Raw genomic sequence first — 24,895 nt, 5'->3', positions numbered from 1 at the left:
ATTGTCCGTGCATTGGTTTGTTGTGCCAGTCCTCTGTTCTGTTTGTCATTCTCCTGTCTCTGTATATTTCTGGGTCTTCGTCTACTTTTATTAGTCCTTCCCATGCACTCTTTAGCCACTCGTCTTCACTGTTTTTCAGATATTGCCCCAGTGCTCTGTTCTCGGTGTTGACGTAGTCCTCTCCCTCCTTCCTTTCGTGTTACGTATAGTCTGTCCGTATTTGCTCTTGGGTGTAGTGCTTTGTGTATTGTCATATGTTACCTGGTTTTCCTGATCTATGCTGCGGAGATCTGCCTTCGTCCATACCACTATTCTGCGCTGTATCTGATTACTGGCACTGCCCATGTGTTTATGGCTTTTATCATATATCCGGCGTTGAGTTTTGACTTGAGTATCGCCTTGAGTGTCTGCATATATTCTTTCCCGATCGTGTCCTTCATTTCTTTGGTGTGTATATCCCCTCCTTCCATTATTCCCAGGTATTTGTATCCAGTCTCATCTATGTGTTTGATGTTGCTCCATCTGGTAGCTTTATCCCTTCAGTCCTTGTTACTTTGCCCTTTTGTATGTTGACTAAGGCGCCTTTTTTTATTCCTTTCTATTATTATTATTATTATTATTATTATTATTATTATTATTATTAACGAGGACAAGAAGTTACCACCGTTTTCTTCTTGGTTTTAATTTTTTGGGAGTTTTGCGTTTTAACAAATGGAGTTTTGTTTTGATGAAATGGAGTTTTTGTGTGTGTGTGTAACAAACCATTCCTTCTGAAGACTGCCTCTGCTTAACTGTGCTTTTATTTGCTTATACCATCTGACAAAAGGAGTTTTGTTTTGATGAAATGGAGTTTTTTTGTATGACAAATCACTCTTTCTGATGAAATTTTGCTTTTATTTGGTCATATCATCTGATAAAAGTTTTGTTTTGATGAAACTGAGTTTTTTTGTGTGACAAAACCACCTTTTCTGATGAAATATTTGTCTTGTATTGGTGCTGTCTCTGCTTAATTTTGCTTTTATTTAAATGGTCATAGTATCTGACAAATGGAGTTTTGTTTTGAGAAAACAATAGTTTTTTGTGTGACAAACTAAGCTCTTTGATAAAATATGGGCTTTTTATTGAACAAACGTGGTACTTTACCTTAACTAAATTTTATTTTTATTTGGGCCTTGTGTTTGACAAGTGATATCTTGTTTTGACAAAAGTTTTGTGACAAACTAACCTCTCTGATAGAATGTTGGTTTTGTATTAGACAAACGGGTTACTTTGTCTCTTCTAAATTTTTCTGTTTTTTTGGGCCTTGAGGTTGACAAATTGAGTTTCGTTTTCATAAAACAATAGAATTTTTTTTATTGACAATGAACTCATTTATGTTTGTTTTGTATTGGACAAATGGGTTACTCTGTCTTTACTCAATTTTTATTTATTTTTTTGGTGGGGCCATGTGCTTGACAAACGGAGTTTTGCTTTGACAAAACAATCGAGTTTGTTTCTGACAAGCTAAGCTCTTTGATATGTTGGTGTTATATTGGACAAACGTTGTACATTGTCTCTATTTAAATTTTACTTACACTGGGGCTTTGGGTTAGACAAATGGAGTTTTGGCTCTAAAAAAAAAATTTTTTGTTTGTGACAATTCGAGCTCTTTAAAAAAATTTGGATTTGTTTCGCACAAACAATTTTGTATGTGAGCACGTGGGCTTGTATTTAATGGAGTCATTTAATTTTTAGCTAAATTAATTATTTTATTGACTCAAAGTTTTGTTCGAGAAGAGTACTTATTATTTTTTGACAACTCATTCTTTATTCATTATGAAACAAATTATATCACATATAATTTCTTTTTCTAACTGATATCCGCGCCATTTCATTTCGGTTACTAAGTTACCTGTCCTGCGCCCGAGGTCCTTAGCGTCCTATAGCATCCTTCACCTTGGGGATGCTGAGGGTCCGGGATGCGGAGGGTTTTTCGTACATAGGTAGTCATCCCGTCATCACTTTAGATCCAGGTAGCGCTTAAAGGTCCTCTTGGTGTTGTACCTGCACAGTACAGGTGTACATCATCGGTAGGTCGAGAGCAGCAATCAGGTGAGATTAACCCTTTCGAACGACCAGCCTCTGGCGGACATTGCTAGATGTCCTTGGATTCAATTTTTTTCTTGCTTCTTCGTCATCTTCTCGTCTCTCACGCTTTTCTTCTGCTTTTCATTTTGTATATATTCTTAAATAACGCTGGTTTAATCAAGGTTCTCCATTCTTAAGTTTTAGGTTGTTATCACTCTTATTCTCTCTACTTCCTTTTATAAGTCATCAAAGGAATATTTCATTCCCACTAACTTCTCGTTTTGTATTTATTCTTCTTTTCCATCCCTCTGATTCTTATTGCACTATCTTATTCTTCTTTTTCCTGCACGCCGATAACTGTTTCCTTATTTCCCTTACGAGTATGGTTTTTATTGTATGTCTGCCTCTGGCTTTTGTAAAAAAAAAAAAAAAAAAAAAAAAAAAAAAAAATAAAAAAAAAAAAAAAAAAAAAAAAAAAAAAAATTATGTGTCGTACCAAATAATTTGCCAGTTTACTAAAGTAGTTACTATATTTTATTTCTGTATTTTTTAAAGATTATTTTGTTTTTAGTAAAGTATTTTTTAAAATAAAGTCTTTTTAATTAATGCAACCTTTTTCCTATGAGAACTATTCTGGTTTGAAATAAAATTTCGGACAGGATTGTATTGAAATAAATTTGCTTTGATTTCTTTGGCGACTGATTTTAACAAAAAAATTCTGTACGTTATTTTGTGAAGATTTTATTTGACAATGTTATACAAGAGATCTTTGTTTACAAAACGTCATTCATTCCGATTTGCTTGAAGGTGGAATGAAATATAGAATTTTGACCCCAGTCCAAGCGCTGGAAATTGAAAGTAGGTAGGTTTGAAAGGTGTAACACGAGGATATCATCGCAATTGCACTATAAAACAATTGTTAGGAGAAGCTGGAAAGTAAGATGGAAAAAAGAGAATATGAACGGAGGTACAATAAAAGGTACACTGTAATGCTTACAGTGTACCGCCTGAGTTGCAACAACGGCACTACTCCACCTAAGGGGTTACTTGAAGGTGTTTATTTCCTTGTATTGAATATGTATACACCAAAATAACTTGCTTTTGAAATTGATTCAGATTTTTTTTTTTCGAAATTAACATTCGACAATCTCCACAGTTCTCTGTCTGCTTTTCTCGTCATTGTAAAGTAAGCATTTCATGTCACAGTGCTGAAAAAAAAGTAGCAAATAAAGTATTTAAGTAGTTTCAGTTATGCATAGCGTTGAAATAACTTTGAATTTTCAAATAACATGCTAAATATAGAGGGAATTAAGGTTAGGCTGATAAACCTTTACGTTAGCTGCTCATGTAGATGTAAGGGTTAATATCTCAACGGACCCTAGTTAAAGTGTGTATACACACATACCATATAGATCACACACAACACACACACACACACACATATCTATATATATATATATATATATATATTATATAATATATATAATATATAATATATAAATATAGATATATATATATCTATATATATATATATATATATATATATATATATACCTATATATTATATATATATAATAATATATAATTGAATTTTTATCACATCTCCGTGATTCATATACTTGCATTAAGCTACAAATGTCCTTTAATATCCTGAATTCCGCTCTACCTTGCCGAGTCGATAACCTAACTGAAGTGGTGATTTCTCCTCAGTCCGCTTGGGAGCTGGTTCGAATACCCAGAAGAGGACGAAATTATCATCAACTAAAGAAATTCCCCGTTCGGTTAACTTATATGAAAAATATATTAATTCGAGGTAGACGCGAATTGGATATTAAAGGACATTTGTAGCTTAATGCATAATGGGTATATATATAATATATAACTATATATATATATATATATATATATATATATGTATGTATTATGTATGTATATAATATATACATATATCTCTGTGTGCGTGTGTATATGTATTCACAATGTACATTCACAAAAATACCATGCGCATGTATACGTCTGTCCAAGGATCAATTCACACAGCGCGAACCCAAAATGTACTAAAAATGGAACGCACATCAAAAGAGGCAATTAAAAAGAAAAAAAGAAAGCAAACCCCGTAATCCAAAGAAGCTAAAGGCATAACCAAAGTGAATTGGCCCCATTCGGTTTGATTATTCACCTGGGAAAGTCTTCAAGTCAATTACACTGGCATCATTAGCCCGTAATGGCTCGGTAATGCTTGCGCAATGATAGCTGTTCTCCTTAATTGGTTCCGCCCGGTAATTTGATATTTGTACGTCTGCAAAAGCAGGCTGGCTGCTTGCTACCTGCTGGGCTCACTACTCCTGCTCGTTCTTCTTTGTGCAGACCGTAGGAATGGGATACTTGCAGGAGAGTAACTCCAGTCTGTTATAGGTAAATAGTGGTAAATAAATCAGTGGTAGTAATTAGCGAATAATATACTATAGACGAAAATGTATAGGCCTACCTGGGCTCACTACTGCCTTTTCTTTGTGCAGACCATAGGAATGGACTACTTGGTCAGAAAGGCTAACAGGAAAGTAAGTCCAGTCCCTTATAGGTAAATAGTGGTAAATAAAGTAGTAAATAGCATAGAAGAAAATGCATTGGCCTGCTCACTCCTGCTTGTACTTCTTTGTGCAGACCGTAGGAATGGGCTACTTGGTCAGAAAGACTTACAAGAAAGCAACTTCGGTCTGCTGTAGGTAAACAGGGGTAAATAAATCAGTGGTAGTAATTAGCCAATAATATCATAGCATAGACGAAAATGAATAGACCTAATGGAAAATGGTTACCGCCCCCAAACTGTAGCAGCATAAATGTACGCTCGTCTGGGCATGCACGCTTGCTTGAACACTTTTGGGTGTCAATTTCATTCGTTAATGATGCTGTTATACATAGTAGAAATCAAACGTTTCTGGTTTTCAAGAAGGGAAATGGATACATTTTCATTAGCTGTTGTTACCTTGGCTTGTTATCTACGCGTGCGTACTCCAAGGTGCTAGTACCAAACATAGCGGGAGCTCCTTGGGACGCAGTGTTTAGTACTATAGCCCCTCGGCGATCAAGGTATAATATATACCTATTGCTATACTGTGTGGTCGACAAATCATATTAATAAACGATATCTTCGTGCGGCCGTTTGCATTACATTTTTCGTACTGTGCTTAGTACTATAGCTGGTTCAATAAGGTAGATTCTTGGATGAGCCCCATGCTTACGAGACGTTTGTCTGGCGCCCGCTGATTGGCTGGTACCGAGGGGTAGGCAGCTCCCAGCCAATCGGCAACTGCCAAACAAACGTCTCGTTTGACGCGACTAGATCAAAATTCGACGAGCAAATTGTGTATGTTTACGCGGACGTAGCCCTTGATCCAGTTGCATGCTGGGTAATCCTAGAACGACGAGTGGTTCTCATTGTCATGAGAGAATCCCTACAAGGATAAATTTCGAAACAAGAGATGTAATGTTCCCCCGAAAATTACGGAGCGAGATTGCCGACGGGGAATTTTGTCTTCTGATAATTGCCGATGTTTACGACACACTTGCCAATGCGCAGGATTTGTGATTGGCAATTTGGGTTCTCGCAACTGCTAATGATTGTGTTGCAATTGCTGATGTAGTTGTTCATGTTTAGTTCCGGTAACGGTTAGATAGTAATTACAAATGGTTTCCTTTATAATAAGACTGGTGAATTTTTTGTGTGACTTGTACCGTAATTAATGAATAATATACTTATCGTAACTGCCGATATTATAGTTGCTCATTTCTAATTCAAAATTGCTAATATTGGTAATATTTATGCCTTAATGTTAAAATTTAGATCATTGCATATATCTTAATAGAAAAGGTGACTAACTTTAATGGTAAAATTTATATACTAATTTATACTTTCACCTTGTTTTTTTATTACTTTTCTGTGAAAGAAAACTCTTGAGATGGCTTTTTTCTGTCGCCCTCTGACATTAAAAACTACTGAGGCTAGAGGGCTGCAAATTGGTATGTTGATCATCCACCTTCCAATCATCAAACATACCACATTGCAGCCCTCTAGCCTCTGTGGTTTTTATTTTGTTTTAAGGTTAAAGTTAGCCATGACCTTGCGTCTGGCACCTATAACACAGGCCACCACCGGGCCATGGCTGATAGTCTCACAGGCCGCGGCTGAGAGTTTCATACAGCATTATATGCTGTACAGAAAACTTGATTGCGTCGAAGAATCTTCGCTGCAATTTTTAATTTTTTTTTTTTTAGTCCCAATTTTGTGAAGTAACTTTCCCTGGAATTGTAAGCTTAGCACCGGCCACCTGAGGTGTTAAGTTGTAGTTTGAGTAAACAAGTGTTCAGCCACTTGGTTTTTTATTCTCCATTTCTTTGTTGGTATAATTATTTGGATAAGAATGTGTTGAGGTTATTAGCACCCTCTCTCTCTCTCTTCTCTCTCTGTTTTTAATTATGGGATCAAATGATTATGATATTCGTTTTTGCTGTTTTCAATCCTTCCTATAAATCTGACCCTGTCATTTTTCCACCAGAAGTTGTAAACAGCAACAGTGTGGAAGAGTTTAAAAGAAAGCTAGACAAAATCATTAGGACACTGTGAATGCACAGCAAAACCTGCTACTACAGATAAGTAAGCACACGATGTCTCCTCTTAGGATGGACTAACAAGTCTTTTGAGACATCCTAATCCTTGTAACACTCTCTGGTAGACATTAGAGGTGCCTCACACTGAGGGACCTGGGGCAACCCGAACGAACTTTAAGCTCTCTCTCTCTCTCTCTCTCTCTCTCTCTCTCTCTCTCTCTCTCTCGAAACGAAACGAACAGTAAAACTTGCTCCAAGAGATAAGTGAGCACACGATGTCTCCTCTTAGGATGGACTAACAAGTCTTTGAGACATCCTAATCCTCGTAACTCCTTGTAACATTCATATCCTTCCTTCGATTCTATACGGCATCCGAAACGCCGTGTTTATTCAGCGTTGTTGTGCAATTAGAGTAATTCTTGAATGCAAAATGTAACTTTATCCTTATCTTATCACAATGAAGGACCCGTAGCTGTCTCTATGGCCATCTTTCTTCGGATATAAAAAATTCTGCGAAATATCGCGAGAACTGAAATCGAGTCCAAGGAAGGGAACGAGTTTCTGATATATATAGTCTCGGGTTACAGAAAGAGATGGGGGCGAACCTTTCATTCCTGGTCGTGTTTACAGAAATCTCTCGTAAACGGTATTGTATTCTCTCGCTGTTCGGTTGTTACAAAAACGAAAAAAGCAACTCATCACCTCCTTCAAAGAGGTCACGCGTTTAATGGGTGAACGGGTGAAGAAGAATTTGGGTTGAACCTATTAAGAGGGTGACTCCTTCCCGGTAATACTTTTATGAATTTCGGTGAATATTTTGCTTTTCATTATCATGGAAACCATTCCGTTCATTATTCAGTAACACGTCAGTTTTTTTAAATTCTTTTTTCATTCTTTATTTTTATACAAAGAGGCCTTACCTGTCTTGATTTTCATTTGAAATGACTCTTTAAGGGTCTGAAAAGATATTACATTTAAGATGATATATATATATATATATATATATATATATATATATATATATATATGTATATATATATATATATATATATAATATTATATATATATATATATATATCTATATATATATATATATATATTTTTTACGTATGAGCCCGGCCTTGAGAGAGGCTCCGATACGTAAACAGAAATAGTTGAAGGAAAATAAAGGAAATTTACTTGAACTTACCATAAAAGGATTTATAGTGATAATTTACTCTAGAGGAAAGGTCGCCAGAAACTCAGCCGATTACTTTACAGCTATTTATTTACAAGAGGCTGCTTAACAGCCAAGGTTAAGTAAATGCTACTGGTCCCCACGTGGACTTATAATATCTCTCACAAATGGATAATAGCTGGCTCAAAATGGAATTCGTAAAAGCTGGTTTCATAATCTTGGGTAATGCAACACTTGCGGGCAGACAAACTTGACACGTGACTCAGGGAATCTGGAAAAGGATCCCAGATTAGACAAGATAAAAGAAAAAAGGATTTCTTGTCTGATTTCGATTATTCAGTTCTCTAACACTGGGGAAAAGGAACTTTAATGTTTCACTGAGGTATGCAATGACTTCATTTGTCTGGGACGATCACACAAGGGAAACATGCGGCCATGAGGCAGTGAGAGGAAACAAAGGGATGAGTTCTTTTTGGTTTAGAAATTGAATTGGGAAAATGGGGATCAAATAGATAATAGGATGTAAGGGACTGGCAATATGCTGTTTCACAAGACGTACCTGGATGCCGTGTTCAGAGGATCTTTGTAGAAAATGCGGCCTGGCATTGGGGGTCAGCCTGGGTGTTGGGGGTCAGCTTAACCCCCCACGAGCAGGGCAAATCCTGGAAACAGAACATACAGCCAGCAGAGGGTTCACAGGAAAAAGAGCTTAAGATATAGGCCTAAGAAGTACCAGTCTGCCTACATCCTTCCCTTTGAGATACGTCCCTAGAGCTGACAAAAGACTATATTCTCCCTTCTCACAGGAAATTCCCTATCCCTGGCTGGCGTGTTTTGGTTTCCCGCCGAAAATCAGCTGATAATTAGAGGACTATGGCTGCCGTTTTACAAAGCAAAATAATGAATTAATTACTGGGTAAAAGAAGAGATCTATAAACGTAGAAATATATATATATATATATATATATATATATATATATATATATATATATATATATATACAAAGAGAATAAAGCCTCTAGAAAAACAAATATATATATGTGTATATATGTTACTTTTTTAATAAGTCTTCAAATAACATACACATTATATATATATTTATATATATATATATATATATATATATATATATATATATATATATATATATTAGTTTTTTCTGAAAGGCTTTCTTCCCTCTCCGAGACAAACAGACATAATATTATTATGCCCATCCCCCTTCTCGGAGGAGGGAGTTGGGGTGGAGGGTTGGGGGGGCGGTGAAGAAGGCGTAAGAATTAAAACGCCCCAGTTTAATAGCTAGTGAAAATGACCTCGCTGGAAACATACACCCGTTTTAGAATCTCTCTCTCTCTCTCTCTCTCTCTCTCTCTCTCTCTCTCAAACAAAGACGTTTTTGTTCTACCACTAACGACTCAAGTTGCTTTCCCGCACTCATTGATAGACGAGGATCTCTACATTATTCTTTAAATACTTTGTATTTCCCGAGTGTCCATTTGTACTTTTTTTTTTCACTAGTATGCATTTGAATACTATTCTTTAAATGTATTCTTAAAAATTTTTTTTTTTTTTTTACTTCCTGAACGTCATTAGATGGAAATTATTCTTTAAATAGATTTTGTATGTATTGAACGTCATATTGTATGTAATTTTTTTAAAAACTATTCTGTATTTGTTACTTATTCGTGAAATATATTCTTTGAATATTTCTTTGTATTTCCTGAACGTTATTTGATAGAAATTATTTTTTAAAGATAGTCTTTTCATTTGTACACTATTTTTTAGATAAATGCTTTAAATATTTTTGTATTTCCTGGACGTTACTTGAAAGAAATTATTCTTTAAATATAGTCTTTTTATTTGTACACCGTTTTTTTTAATATATTCTTTAGATATTTTTTTTATTTCCTGAACGTTATTTGATAGAAATTTTTCTTTAAATGTAGTATTTTTATTTGTACACTATTTTTAAAATATATTCTTTAAATATTTTTTTGTATTTCCTAAAAGTCATTTGTAGTTTTTTTTTAAATAGTCAGTATTTGTGCGCTCATTAAATATATCCTTTAAATTCTTTTTTGTACTTCCTGAACGTTACTTGATAGAAAATATTCTTTACATAAATATTTGTTTTATTTGTATGTTATTCTTTGAACTGAATAGTTTTTGTATTTCTTGTATTATTTTGAATAGTCTGTATCTGTTAATTTTTCTTAAAGTATTCTTTAAACAGCTTCTTGTATTTTCTGAACGTCAGTTGATTGCCACAATCGCCTACAATCAGCGTCGTATTATACCCAGCAGGAGACACTCCTCCAAACATGTCCGAATTTTGAACGGACCGTAATGGCCTATTTTGGCGAATATTTAACGCACCTAAACTGACGAGCAAATTGTACCAACTAAGCTTAAATGCGGACACGCCGCTGTGAATACTTACAACTCGTAATTAGAGGCAAGCGCGTATTCGGAGATGCTAATGGGTATTCCAGCGTACACAGACCCATCGTCCTTACGGGTACTGCTTGGGTATTGTGATTCCTGGCCCAGGAATTTCGCGCCGGGGAAGAAGGCCTGTCGTCTCTGGTTGTGAGAGGCTGGAGCAGTGAATGGAATATAAAATGTGTGACAACTGGAACTCTAAATTTATTGTTGAACAGCGCTGGCAAAATTTATTGCATGATCTCGCTATTTGTTAGACACAGGTGCACGACAATATATACTATATATATATATATATATATATATATATATATATATATATATATATATATATATATATATATATAATATATATATATGAACTGAAGAGACAGCAGTCTTTGAAATATAGTACTTTCTTTCTATATTTTGAGGTTTTTATGGGTTCCATTTATTATATTATACACACACACATATATATATATATATATATATATATATATATATATATATATATTTGTGTACGTATCGATGCTTTAATGTGACCTTTTGTAAGATGGCTTTTTAATTATTGCAGCCTTGAAAATGAGACGAAAGAAACTGTCGTGAAACGTCAGCATGCATTATATATATATATATATATATATATATATATATATATATATTATATATATATATATATATATATATATATATATATATATATATATATATATATATATACATAATTATATATACATATATATATATATATATATATATATATATATATATATTTTATATATATACATATAGGCCTATATAATTATATATATATATATATATATATATCTATATATATATAATATATATATATATATATATATATATATATATATATATTGCGTCAGGCCCCCTTGCACAGAAACGCTTGCCCAATTGCCCTTGACTCAGGAGATGTTGGGTGGTACGATGACTAGTCTACCTGAGTATATCGCTTTTCCATTACTGTTAATAAGAGGTGGCAAAACTCATTATCCTAATTAAACAACAGTAAAGTGCCTCAGTGGCGTGGTTGGTTTGGTGTTTGCTTCTCACCTCGGTGGTCGCGGGTTCGATTCTTGGCCATTCCATTGAGGAGTGAGAGATGTGTATATCTGGTGATAGAAGTTCACTCTCGACGTGTTTCGGAAGTCACGTAAAGCCGTTGGTCCCGTTGCTGAATAACCACTGGTTCCATGCAACGTAAAAACACCATACAAACAAAATAAATAACAGTAGATAAAAGGAGTTGGGTACCATTACACCGCTGTATATTAAACCACTGATATATTGGCAAACTCATTCGATCAGTTTCAAGTTGCATGAACAAGGCGTGACCGGACCTCCTGATTATTTATGGTGCGTGCTAAAACCTACAGTCAAATAGATCGTTGTTTCACCAACGAAAATTAAAATAAATACTCTATAGTTTATAAAAAATAATTGTTCTGTACCGTTTAATATGTATATTATTTACTTTTTACATTTTTATTATAATAAATAAATCATAAATATCCTATCCTAAAGTTCCCGTGTCTTTAACTCAACGCGAAACACCTTTCTCAGACCTTTTTAGGCTTTTCCATAGGGCTTCCCTACCCTCCCCGCCCCCCAAAAAAAATCAACCAAGTAGTTTGTTTGTTTGTAAGGTGTTTTTATGTTGCATGGAACGAGTGGTTATTCAGCAACGGGACCAACGGCTTTACGTGACTTCCGAACCACGTCGAGAGTGAACTTCCATCACCAGAAATACACGTCTCTCACCCCTCAGTGGAATGCCCGAGAATCGAACTTGCGACCACCGAGGCAAGTAGTTTATATGCTTACTCCCCGAGTAAGCGAAAATAGCATTGTGTCAAGTGCTTCAGACATTGTAAAATGTATTTCTTGGTATTTGCCATCTTGTTTTGCCAAGAACGGTAAAGATCACTTCAGTCCAATAATCTTTCATTAGACATCTGTTAATGACACGGAAATATAGTTATGAATATTTAAAAAATATTCTTTGATGTCTCAAAAAAAAAAAACCAAGTAGATTTTGTTGGTAATGAAACCTCTCACTATGAAAATCAAATATAAAAGAAAATGCATGAGAAAAGAATCTCTCAGGAATGACTTGCCTCACTTTTAGAGAGATATTTTTAAAAATAATATACTGAAAGGACTCCCTCTAATAAGGCGTCCTTTGATAATTAGCACACTCCATTAATATTAAGCTTGAATATACATTTTTTCTTTCTTTTTGGGAGAATTCTCATAATTAAACTTGTTTTGCCTCCGTCTCATTAGAGACATTCTCTCTCTCTCTCTCTCTCTCTCTCTCTCTCTCTCTCTCTTTGATACCTGTTGTTTCGAAGAGTAAGAAGCAAGTCGGAAGACTTTTTGGGGCGGAAAATTAAGGAATTTGGTATTTATTCGCTCTCTCCTTATGGGCGAAACTTGACGGACCTTGAATTTTGGAGCAAAGTCACCCTTATTCCCCCCTTCCTCAAGGTCGCTTTTCCCCTTTAGCATGGAACGAGTGACTTCATCAGGGGCTAAGGGAATTTGGCTCTTATTCGTGGCGTCCACAAGGTCGGTTTTGACATCCTCTGTGAAGGGTGACTTCATTCCCTAGTGCCTTCGTAACCTTAATTATTGCTAAAGACATTTTGCTGATTAAATCATCGTAGTGGTCTTTGTAAAAGCTCTCCCACTCCTTACCTCCCTCCCTCCTCCTCCTCCTCCACCTCCTCCTCCTCCTCCTCCTGAAAAAAAAAATCATTTCCAATAAAACCTTTGTGACCCCTTCGCCTCTGTTTCTTTCTCGAACGAAGAAAGAAAAGAAGAAGAAGAAGAAGGAGAAGGAGAAGAAGAATAGAGAGAAAAGACACAAGGAAATCTTATTAACCTTTTGTGACGGACGAGATGAAAGGAGGGAAGGGAAAAGAATGATCAGAAAGAAACAATTGAACTTTATCTGAATATTTTATATTCATTTATTCTTTGTTTTCTTGTATTTCACCATATTTTCACTCTCTCTCTTTTACTCATTTTTCCTTTTTATAGCATGTTATCACGCGTTTCCTCTTAGGGAGAATCTTGTTTGTCAAGTTAATGAGTTGTTTGTTTTGTCTTTTATTAATGTTATCACATTCTGAAAAAGAATAATATATTTTCAGTAAACACATCCGGGTTAAGTGATTTGGGAAATACTGAGGAAAGTGGAGGATTCCACTATCTGGAAGTGGATGGTTTGAAATATCAATAAAACTGGCGGACCTTCGAATTTCTAACTTCAGTGTGTGGAACTGAAAAGCATGAGAGTAATGACCTAAGTAATATCTGTAAAATAATGATAATAATAACCCGTGGCTTACCGTTGTGTACATCGTTAATCAAATCAACTGTCATTTGAATTGTTCAAAATTTTTTTTTTTTGAGATTTGAGTTCGAATTTTGAATCTAAAAATCACTAATTAGAAGCAAATGGTGAAAAATTCTCTGGAATTGCAAACTTATCCCACTTTATACCAGCCCCAGAACCAGATTAAAGAGGAGGTCGTAATGTGGAATTGTTGCTTTTTTCCGGTAAAAAGAGTCTAAATAGAAGGATTGAGGATCACTAATGATCCTCAGAGTCAGCAGAGGAGTCAGTTACCTTAGGACTGACTGAACCTACACAAACATTTGACTACCGCTCAGGCCACCTTCACCCACGTGGGACCTGAAGGAACAAGGCAGTGGTTGTTGATGATTCGGCTGGGAGAGATACACTTCCCTCCATTTCCCAACAATCCTGGATCCTTAGCTCAAAGGTACCATACCCCAGTATCCCACCAAATAAAAAAAAAAATCTATTCCTAGCTTGCTGGAACAGTGAAGTCGTGTCTAAGCTAAAATCTTGCACGACCTGAGCGATGCTTACTCTCAGTCGTGGAGTATAGTGCGCCAACTACCCCACTGAGCTGCTACGATTTAAAGGTAAAATGGCATTTCACTCAATGAGCAAGGATTTGCAATTAGGTATGTTGGATGATTGGAGGGTGGATGATCAACATACCAATTTACAGCGCTGTAGCTTCAGCAGTTTTTATGATCTGGGGGCACACAGAAAAAGAGCTGAGGGACAGACAAAGACATCTCAATAGTTGTCTTGTACAGAAAACTAAAAGGAAAATATCGAAAATTCAATCAAGTTTTCATGTAAAGACGTAGTACAATGAAAGTCAAGGGCAGCTAATACCATCAACTCCTTGGCAACTCAAAAGATGACGTCATCCCCAGCACTAAAGGGTTAACATACAGAATAGTTGAGGACAGTTAGGATCTCGCAGCCTTTGTAAGGAGCACAGGGAGTCCTTCCCTCTCTCTACCCTTATCCCCTCACCTCCCTCTCTCCCTCCCTCTCCCGACTTCCCCTCATCAAGTGGGTAGTTTAGGCTTGCTCGCCACATAGTTTGGGATATCACAGAAATAGTTGAGGCCAAACTTTGATTGGTAGGCAGGATTCAGACCGCCTCCCGCAGGTTTTACCAAGTTTTCCGGTGTTTGTTTCGTGTGTATTTTTAATAATGGATTTCGGTTTTGTCATAATTGGAATCTGGAATTAAAAAACGCAAGAAGTGTACAAATAATTCAGACTAGCTTGAGAAAGTTAGTTACTTATGATACGATTTCAATATACAAAGCAAGAAGCATAGAAACAACGAAGGGAAAGTATGGGAAAATATGGAACAAGATTAGGAAAAAAGTAGTTATAATATTCGTTTATTCTCGTCTAATAATCATTATTCCCATCGGATAATTCTATTTGGTGATCCCTCCTGTCGACTTTGACAATCGGTTGATATTATCTATACTTCTCTACTTCCTTCTTTGTTCCAAGCGTTGCGAAGGATATGAAGGAAAAGGAATCACGTGGGCTTTAGTGTAAATTATTTTAATCAGGACTTGGAGGAGGATTCTCTACTCCCTTCTTTGTTCCAATCGTTGAGTAGGATATGAAGAAGGAATCACGTAGGTTTTAGCCTAAATGATTTTAGTCAGTACTTGGAAGAGGATTCTCTACTCCCTTCTTTGTTCCAACCGTTGAGAAAGATATAAAGGTGAAGGAATCACGTAGGTTTTAGTCAAAATTATTTTAGTCAGGACTTTGAGGAGGATATTCTCTACTTCCTTCTTTGTTCCAGCCGTTGAGCAGGATATGAAGGTGAAGAACCACGTAGGTTTCAGTCTAAATTATTTTAGTCAGGACTTGGAGGAGGAGGAGGAGAGATTTTTCAAAGGCACCCATGATAATTTAATCAGGAAAATGTCTTTAGCAATAATTAAGGTTACGGAGGCACCAGTAGGAATTGAAGTCACCTCTCGCGGAGGAGGTTGGAAAAATCGCCCTTGTGGAGGAAGGAAATAAAGACTGAATTTCCCAGGCTTCTTCTGGTGAAGTCAGGCTTTCGAATCCGAGTCCAAAAGCAGCAGGAGTGAGGAAATGGAGGATAAAGGTTAAATTCCTCGATTTTCCTCTCTATAAAGTCTCTTCAGTTGCGTCTTCCTTTCCCGGGACGCCACGTATCAAAGAGAGAGAGAGAGAGAGAGAGAGAGAGAGAGAGAGAGAGAGAGAGAATGAAATATTACCAATGAGAAAGGGGTACAATAGAGAGAGAGAGAGAGAGAGCAATATCACCAATAAGAAACGGGTACAGGAGAGAGAGAGAGAGAGAGAGAGAGAAAGAAAAATAACACCGATGAGAAAGGGGTACAGTAGAGAGAGAGAGAGAGAGAGAAAGAATAGAGGAAAGTACACCAAATGAGGAAGGGGTACAGTAGAGAGAGAGAGAATGAAATATCTCCATTGAGCAAGCGGAAAAGTATTTGATTTCGAAAATACACCCTTAAAAGATTACATTTAAAAATAGCTTTAAAGGAATATTTTGATAGCCAAAGGATTCCTTGGTAGAGGGATCCCTCAGAAGTGAGATTTTTTTTTGTCTCAATCTTTAGTGATACTGTCTTTTTCCTACAATATTTCCCTTTGCACTTTTTTCTCCATTCAGCATCTAATCACTTTGGATACATTTTCATATTTTTACTTGTGCACTTGTGGATACATGTTCATAATTATTTTAACATTTCATATATTCTTATATATTCGCTTTGGATACATTTTCATATCATCACTTTGGATGCATTTTCATATTTTTGATTTGGATACATTTTCATATTTTCACTTTGGATACATTTTCATATTTAAACTCTACATACATTGTCATATTTTCACTTTGGATACATTTTCATATTTTAACTTTTCATACATTCTCAAATTTTCACTTTGGATACTTTTCATAATATTACTTTGTATACATTTTCATATTTACTTTTCTCTGTTGCTAAAATTGCATTGGTGGAAGTATGATGAAAAAAAGTTACTTACATACAAGTAATCAATGACCAAGTGAAAAACGTATTATTATTATTTCCCCAAGATTATAGTTACTTCTTGAGGGATTTGATCTTAGAGCCAATGGGTCACAGAAAGGCCTGAGAGAGGCAGGGAAGTGAGAATGAGACCTTTTGCCAGCAAGACTATACTAAATATATGTGCCAGATTTATACAATGTGTCTAAGACCGGTCATCCATTGACTTCATCTGATTATTACTCAGTTTAATATTATTTTTTCCCTATCATCTACTTCGTTTGTGCCTTTTCCAACCAAAGACAGCATGAATTTCGACTAATTCTGACATTACTCTCCTATTAAGGGAATCTATACACTTTAGAAAAAACAGTTTACCCTAAACATTTCTTCAAGGAAATGGTGTTTTTTTTTTATCTGTAAAGGTCGTCTGTATATGCTAATATTTATTCTACAATAAAGATCGCCTGTGTATGCTAAAATATATTCATCAATAAAGATCGTCTGTGTATGCTACAATATATTCAACAATAAAGATCGTCTGTGTATGCTAATATTTATTTATTAATTAAGGTTGTGTGCGTCAACTAATATTTAATTTATCAGTAAAGATCGACTATTGAAATCGTCTGCGTATGCTAGTATATAATTCTCACTTAAAATCGTCTTCGTATGCTTTATGTATATTAATATTTAATTAGAATGAAGATCGTCTGCGTATGCTAATATTCATTTATCAATAAAGATCGCTGTGCATGTTGATATTTAGTTTACCAAGGAAGATCGTATGTGCATGCTAATATTTATTGATCGATTCAGATCGTCTGATTATGATAACGTTTATGTATCAATAAGGGATCGTCTGTGACTGGTACAGAATGCTTGCTTTCTTGTAATTACTGTGTACGATTCATAACGCCAAGTGTACTCAGAGCCAAGTTATATATCCCGAAGTGCGGTGCACTGTAGGCATGACTTAAAAATCCTTCGCAGCGTCCCTTCGGCCCCTAGCTGCAACCCCTTTCATTCCTTTAACTGTACCTCCGTTCATATTCTCTTTCTTCCATCTTACTTTCCACTTAGTGCAACTGCTTTGAGGTTTTCCTCCTGTTACACCTTCCAAACCTTTTTTTTTATTACTCTCAATTTCCGTTCCAGCGCTGAATGACCTCATAGATTCCAGTGGTTCGCCTCTGGCCTGAATTCTATATATTCGGTTCTAGTCTCGTCCAATCAGACAATATCGAGGACCATCCTCGAGTTTAGGTGGGCTTCGATATCGCCTGTTTTGGCAGCGTCTGATGGGACGAGACTAGAACCGAATATATAGAATTCAGGCCAAAGGGCAAGCATTGGGGCCTATGAGGTCATTCAGCGCTGGAACGGAAATTGAGAGTAAAAAGTTTGGAAGGTGGAACTGTAGGAAAACCTTATATAGAGGAAAACAAGCGTGACAGTCAATTAATCCTGGTAATGCAGGGTAATGTATTAACTCATTAACACCTGCTGCATTTGGAATAACGTATTCCCACTCGTTTTATTAATAAAGAATGTAGCGGAAGCGTTCTTGGAACAATCCAGAATCATTCCAAAGGATAAAAAAGGAATATAGAGACTCGGTTTTCAGCAAGATGCCAACTTGGGAAAATGGTACCGAAGAGGTAATTTTCACCAGCGATTAAACATGAGAGAGGCTTTCCTTCCATCCCCCTCCAACTCCCTACCTTCCACCACCCCTAAACCCCCCTACCCAGCCCCATCCTCGTCCCCTCTTCCATCGAGAAGGTGCCGGGCACATATACTTTCCCCTCGCAACTTGCATAGTTAGACTCACGCGCAGGAGGCAATAATGTTCCTCTAAATTAGGCCTTAAACTCTACCCCTGGCCCCCACCATCCCAGGGACCCGTATCCCTCTGGGGGGGACCCCTACCCTCTCCCTCATCCGACCGTCCCCTACCCCTCCCAACGCTGCTTCTCTGACGGGATGGGGGGGGGGGGGGAAGTGTGGTATCTCTGCTCCTTCATGTTTTTAGATTTATTTATCAGTTTTTCAAAAGACAATTGCATTCTTTTCCATTGTGATTAACTGATACAGTAGATCGTCTTCTCTAGTTTAGGATCACTATTAAATATTTTCCCTATTGTAAAAAAAAAATGCGCCAAATTTCTTCGGCGCAATCGAGTTTTCTGTACTGTACAGCGTATAATCAAGGCCACCGAAAATGGATCTATCTTTCGGTGGTCTCCGTATAATGCTGTATGAGCCGCGGCCCACGAAAGTTTAACCACGGCCCGTTGGTGACCTGTCCTATATCGTTACCAGATGCACGATCATGGCTAACTTTAACCTTAAATAAAATAAAAACGGCTGAGGCTAGAGGGCTGCACTTTGGTATGCTTGATGATTGTAAGGTGGATGATCAACATACTAATTTGCAACCCTCTAGCCTCAGTGGTTCTATAGATCTGAGGGCGGACAGAAGCAAGTGCGAACAGACAGACAAAGCCGGCAGAACAGTTTTCTTTTTCAGAAAACTGAAGAGACTGAGATAATCGAACATTAAAGGAAAACCACAAACCACTATTGACAGGAGATTTGCCTTTGAATTTCCACCGGTGTCTTTCACAGGACGGTGGTAAAAGGAGACGGATAAAGAACGACTGAGATACGCATTTGAAAACCAATCTTGCCATTTGCTGTCACAGGCAGATTATGGATTTTTGATGCGTCTTTTCTTTCGCGATTATGTGGTTGTTGGCGAAGACTCACTCGTCTTTGGACTCGCTGCGTCTCGTAGTAAATGATTGTAGTACATCTCTCTCTCTCTCTCTCTCTCTCTCTCTCGTCTTAGTATCGTGGACTCTTTAACCGTTTCTGTATCGTTGTTATGACTTTCTCTCTCTCTCTCTCTCTCTCTCTCTCTCTCTCTCTCTCTCTCTCTCTCGTCTTAGTATCGTGGACTCTTTAACCGTTTCTGTATCGTAGTTAATGATTCTCTCTCTCTCTCTCTCTCTCTCACGAAGACGTGGGAAATGCATAAAAACCATTACGAATTCTAATATTCACAACAGCTACCTTATTCCATTTTGAGAGTCCAGTCAAAGATTACAAGGAAATGCCGTAGATGAGTCTGTAGAGCTGGGCACTGGGTCCAATCGAGGCCTGAGAGTCTACAGAACAAGTCAGTCAAATTTACAAAGGATTAAAATAAAATAAAATGATTAAAGGTAGGGTTTAGAAAGAGGGTGTTTCGGTTTCAGAAATAACAGACACAGTATCTGTTTATTTAATATTTCCAATACATTTTCTTTGCTATATATACGTTTGTTGTTGGAGGCTTAGTAAGTTATTATTATTATTATTATTATTATTATTATTATTATTATTTATTATTATTATTATTATTATTATTATATTGGAGAAACAAATCCACACTTATTCATGGGTATATATACATACCCATAAATAATTGGATTTGTTTTTCTATTTCAAGATTCATGTAACAATGAGTAAATTATTATTATTATTATTATTGTACTTAGGAAGCAGACCCTCTCTCAAGCATACTTTATTAAAAGTAATGGCTACTTCAGCAGCGTTACACTTGTAGAGATTCTTCTCTATTTTGCGAATAGCGGCTTTTTCGGTGCTACTTAAAACAGGCTAGTAGAGCGCCTATAGAGGTCATGGTAAAATACAGGGTCAAAATAGGTGTAAATATTTGAATTTACAGATAAACTATGATACCATAGTCATCAAAATCATTAACGGAGAGAGAGAGAGAAAAAAAATCGTTAATGACTTTGATGACTATGGTATCATAATTTATCTGTAAAATTCAAATATTATACACCTATTTTGGCCCTGTATTTTACCATGACCTCTATAGGCGCTCTACTAGCCTGTTTAAGTAGCACCGAAAAAGCCGCTATTCGAAAAATAGAGAAGAATCTCTACAAGTGTAACGCTGCTGAAGTAGCCATTACTTTTAATAAAGTATATTATTATTATTATATTATTATTATTATTATTATTAGTATTATTATTATTATTATTATTATTATGCGCTCGAAGTTCTTCCGTGATAGGATTTCGAAAAAGATAAAACAAACTAGAAGAGGTGAAATCTGTGTAACAAGATACAGAAAACAATAAAAAAAAAAAATGATGGCGAAATATTCCGGATAATTCCGCTTGTCTTTCCAGTATTCTTCTCCTGTTGTATTTCGTAAGATTTCCTTCTCTCCTCTCCATTTTCTTGTTAATTGTATTGAGAAAGAGAAACGAATACCAGGAAATCGGAAAGGTGATTCTTATATTCTTTTCTGTATCATATTTCATAATATTTTCCAGAACCAGTAGGGGGGAGGGGAGAGTAAGAGAAGGGACAGGGGTGGGAGGATGAGGTCACCAATTGCAAAATAAGGCAAAATCACCCTTACAGTCGATGATGCATTAAGGCTAAAATCGAAAAGTCTTCAGCTGGAGTAAATCAACCTGATCAGGCAAAATCGACTTTATGGAGAGACAGAATAAGGAATAAATTTATCCAAAAATTTTTTTCTTGTGTCTTCCTACTCGAAATAGCAAATGTCCAATAGAGAGAGAGAGAGAGAGAGAGAGAGAGAGAATAAAAAAGAAATCTCTCGCCTTAAGAAGTCTTTCGACTTGTGTCTTCCTTCTCGAAATAGCAAATATCAAAGAGAGAGAGAGAGAGAGAGAGAGAGAGAGAGAGAGAGAGAGAGAGAGAGAGAGATATCTTTAATCAGATGCAGGTAGAGCAAGTTCAATTACAACATTTTCCCGCGAAGGACGAAAAATATGCATTTAAACACGACATTAATGGAGTGTTCTAATATATCAAAGGACTCCCTCCATACTGGACGGAATCCTTTCAGGGACAGTGAAAGGATTCCTCAAAAATGAGACGGGGCATTCCTGGAGGATCCTTCATTCCGTTATATTTATAGACTGCGCCAAAGTGAGACGTTTCATTACCATTTTGTTTTCAGGTTTTGGCTTCAAAGCAGAATCTTTAGATATTCACATATGTTTTTCTCTCTTTTATTAATTTTAACAATATTGTACTCCTCCGTAATGTGTTTTCGGTTACGTGCTCGACTACCGATCTCAGGGCCCGGGGTTCGATTCCCCCCAGCTCTGCCAACAAGGAATCAGAGGAATTCATCTCTGGTGATAAAAATTGATTTCTCGATGTGGTTCGGATCCCACAATAAGCTGTAGTTACCGTAAGCGATTGGTGCCTAGCCACGTCAAAATACCTAATCCTTCGGGCCAGCCCTAGGAGAGCTGTTAATCAGCTCAGTGGTCTGGTTAAATAAGAGTATTCATATTTGGCGAGAAGTCTTCAATGTGCCCATAAAAATAATCTGAATTTTTGTTTAGTCGGGGAGTAAGCCTACAAACTACTTTGGTGTTGTTGTTGTTGTTGTGGTTGTTGTTGTGGGGTAGGGAAGCCCTATGGAAAAGCCTAAAAAGGTCTGAAAGAGGTGTTTCGCATTGAGTTAAAGATACAGGAATTTTAGGATAAGATATTTATGATTTATTTATTACAATGAAAATGTAAAAAATAAATAATACGCATGTTAAAGAGCACAGAAAAATATTTCTAATAAAGTATAGCGTATTTATTTTAATTTTCGTTAGCGAAACAACGTTCTATTTGACCGTAAATTTTAGCACGTGCCCCGAGTAAGCTGTAGGTTGGATCATGTCTTGTTATATAATAACACTAACGATTTACCCTATTCCTTATGTAGTTAAGTAATACACTGGAATTCTAATTGGTTTTGTGCACCAGCAATACATCATAGTGTCTTTAAGTAATGTTGTTTATTTAAAAAAAAAAATCTGCTCTATATGGCGTCTCAGTGAGTTTTTTTACAAGTTTGCAATGATGAGATTATTTTTCTGCTGTTTTAGGTAAAGCTATGCTAGCGAATACATTATGGTATTTCTTATGCACTGCGATATAATGATGCAAATGGATCATTATATGCATTGTCTAGTAATTATTCTGATTTTCATTGTCTTAGTCTCTGTAATGTACAGTCACTCATATAAGTTCATGGATGTCCGGGTCTTTGAGAGAGATTTCCATTTCACCCCTTTCTGGATGACAGGTGTCTGGGAGAAACGGGCCAAACGTTCAACTACCTAACTGCTGTATAGAAAGTTTCGGTGTGTGCCCGTCTTACGTCTATACAGACCCGTCGTCCAGAAAGGGGTACGTCACTATACAGACCCGTTGTCCAGAAAGGGGTACGTCACTATACAGACCCGTTGTCCAGAAAGGGGTTGGATGGAATTCAGCTTTATGCCCGGAAGACATCCATGAACTTATATGAGTGACTGTACAGTTATTTTTTATGAAGTTAGGACAACGAGCAAATGGGCTAGAATCCATGGCTAGGTCATCCTGTTACCCAGAAAGTGGCAGCGCTGTTGCTGGCCCGAAAATGAAGGCATTTACTAGGCATGAACAATTGCTCCAATTGCAAAAATGTCAGGAAAATATTGACGTGAGTTATAAATTGTAAACGCTTGTACTGATGTTTAGAGGGAAAAGTAGACAGATTCCTATCTATCTAATGACTGACAGAGCATTGGCACACTATTTTGCAAACTGGACTCATTTTTCGACAGGCTTGCATTTTTGTAAAACTGAAGTAATCGGAAAATTATCAAAACCAGTGTTGACTGTGTAATCCAACCATTATCTGCATGATGGCTAATGCCCTAATTTACTCTGCTCCAACTATCTAGGGAACTGGTTGCTTCTTGTGGAACCGTTTATCTTTCTTGAAATTTTTTTGGGTACCAACAAAACTGTCAGGTTAATAGATATAATGGAATATGAAATATAGTCTAAAAGCCAAGCACTGGGACCTATGAGATCATTCAGCGCCGAAAGGGAAACTGGAAGTAAAATGGTTCTAGAGGTTTACGAGCAGGAAAACCCCCTAGTTGCCCCATGAATCAATTGTTAAGTGAGGGTGGAAAGTAAGATGGAAGAAAGAGAATATGAAAGGAGTTACAGTAAAAGGAATGAAAGGGGTTGCAGCTAGGGGCCGAAGCCACTCTGCAAAAACCTCAAGTAATGCCTGCAGTGCAACGCGTGAGGTGCACTGGCGTTACTTACCCCCCCCCCTCCCCCCACTACGGGAAAGCTGATACATAGATATATCCAAGGTATGAAATATAGGATGGAACGCGATCTTAAAGAAATGGCTTAGCTCCCAGTGGAAGTTCTCTTCCGTGAGGTTCAACCTTGACCTCACATTGAGTGGAGGACTGTGGCAGTGGCTATTGCATTGTTTATCACAAGGGGTGACTTTTAAATTAGATTATGTAAAGCATATGAAAATTCGAGCGACAGACTAAGAGAGCTTGTTTCATTGTGGTTATGAGATAGAAATTTAATTTCTTCCTGCTGTTTATCCTCCGTTTCCTACTTTCCTTGAGTCTTTTCAAACCACAAACGACAAGAGATTTGCCTAAATCTGTCGTTTCTTTGCTTATTAGCGCAAGAAGCACATTTCCCTAACGGCAGTTATACCCAAGCACTCTCTCTCTCTCTCTCTCCCCATGGGAATGGTGCATATTTGTCTGTGAAAACACGCCCCCGTATTCTAGAACACATATTAGCATTCCCGATCACGCAAATGTTTCTCATTCCGTGTTCTAAGTATTCCCGGCGTGTGTGTGTGTGTGTGTGGAGTCCACGCCCAGTTGAGATATCCCTAGTCGCTTTCAATTCGGCATATACCTTACCAAAATAGGCCATAGTGGCCCACCCCAAAACACAGGTGAATTTGGAAAAGCATCTCCCATTGGCCATTAGCAAAAGGCCCATTTGGATGCAATCATGTCCGTCCAATAACATTGCGGTAATACTCACCATTTAAAGAATGATGTAGCAACACTTGCCATTTAAAGAATGATGTAGGATCACCTGCCATTTATAAAGTATTGTAGGATCACCTGCCATTTAAAAAATATTGTAGGATCACCTGCCATTTAAAGAATATTGTAGGATCACCTGCCATTTATTTAAAGAATAACGTCGGAACCCTGCCAATAAAGGTATAATGTAGGGTCACCCGCCAATTAAGGAATAATGTAGGGTCACCTGCCAATTAAGGAATAATGTAGGGTCACCTGCCAATTAAGGAATAATGT

Source organism: Macrobrachium nipponense, chromosome 33 (genome assembly GCF_015104395.2).
Source record: "Macrobrachium nipponense isolate FS-2020 chromosome 33, ASM1510439v2, whole genome shotgun sequence".
Classification (NCBI taxonomy): Eukaryota; Metazoa; Arthropoda; class Malacostraca; order Decapoda; family Palaemonidae; genus Macrobrachium; species Macrobrachium nipponense.
This window is presented reverse-complemented; position numbering follows the sequence as displayed.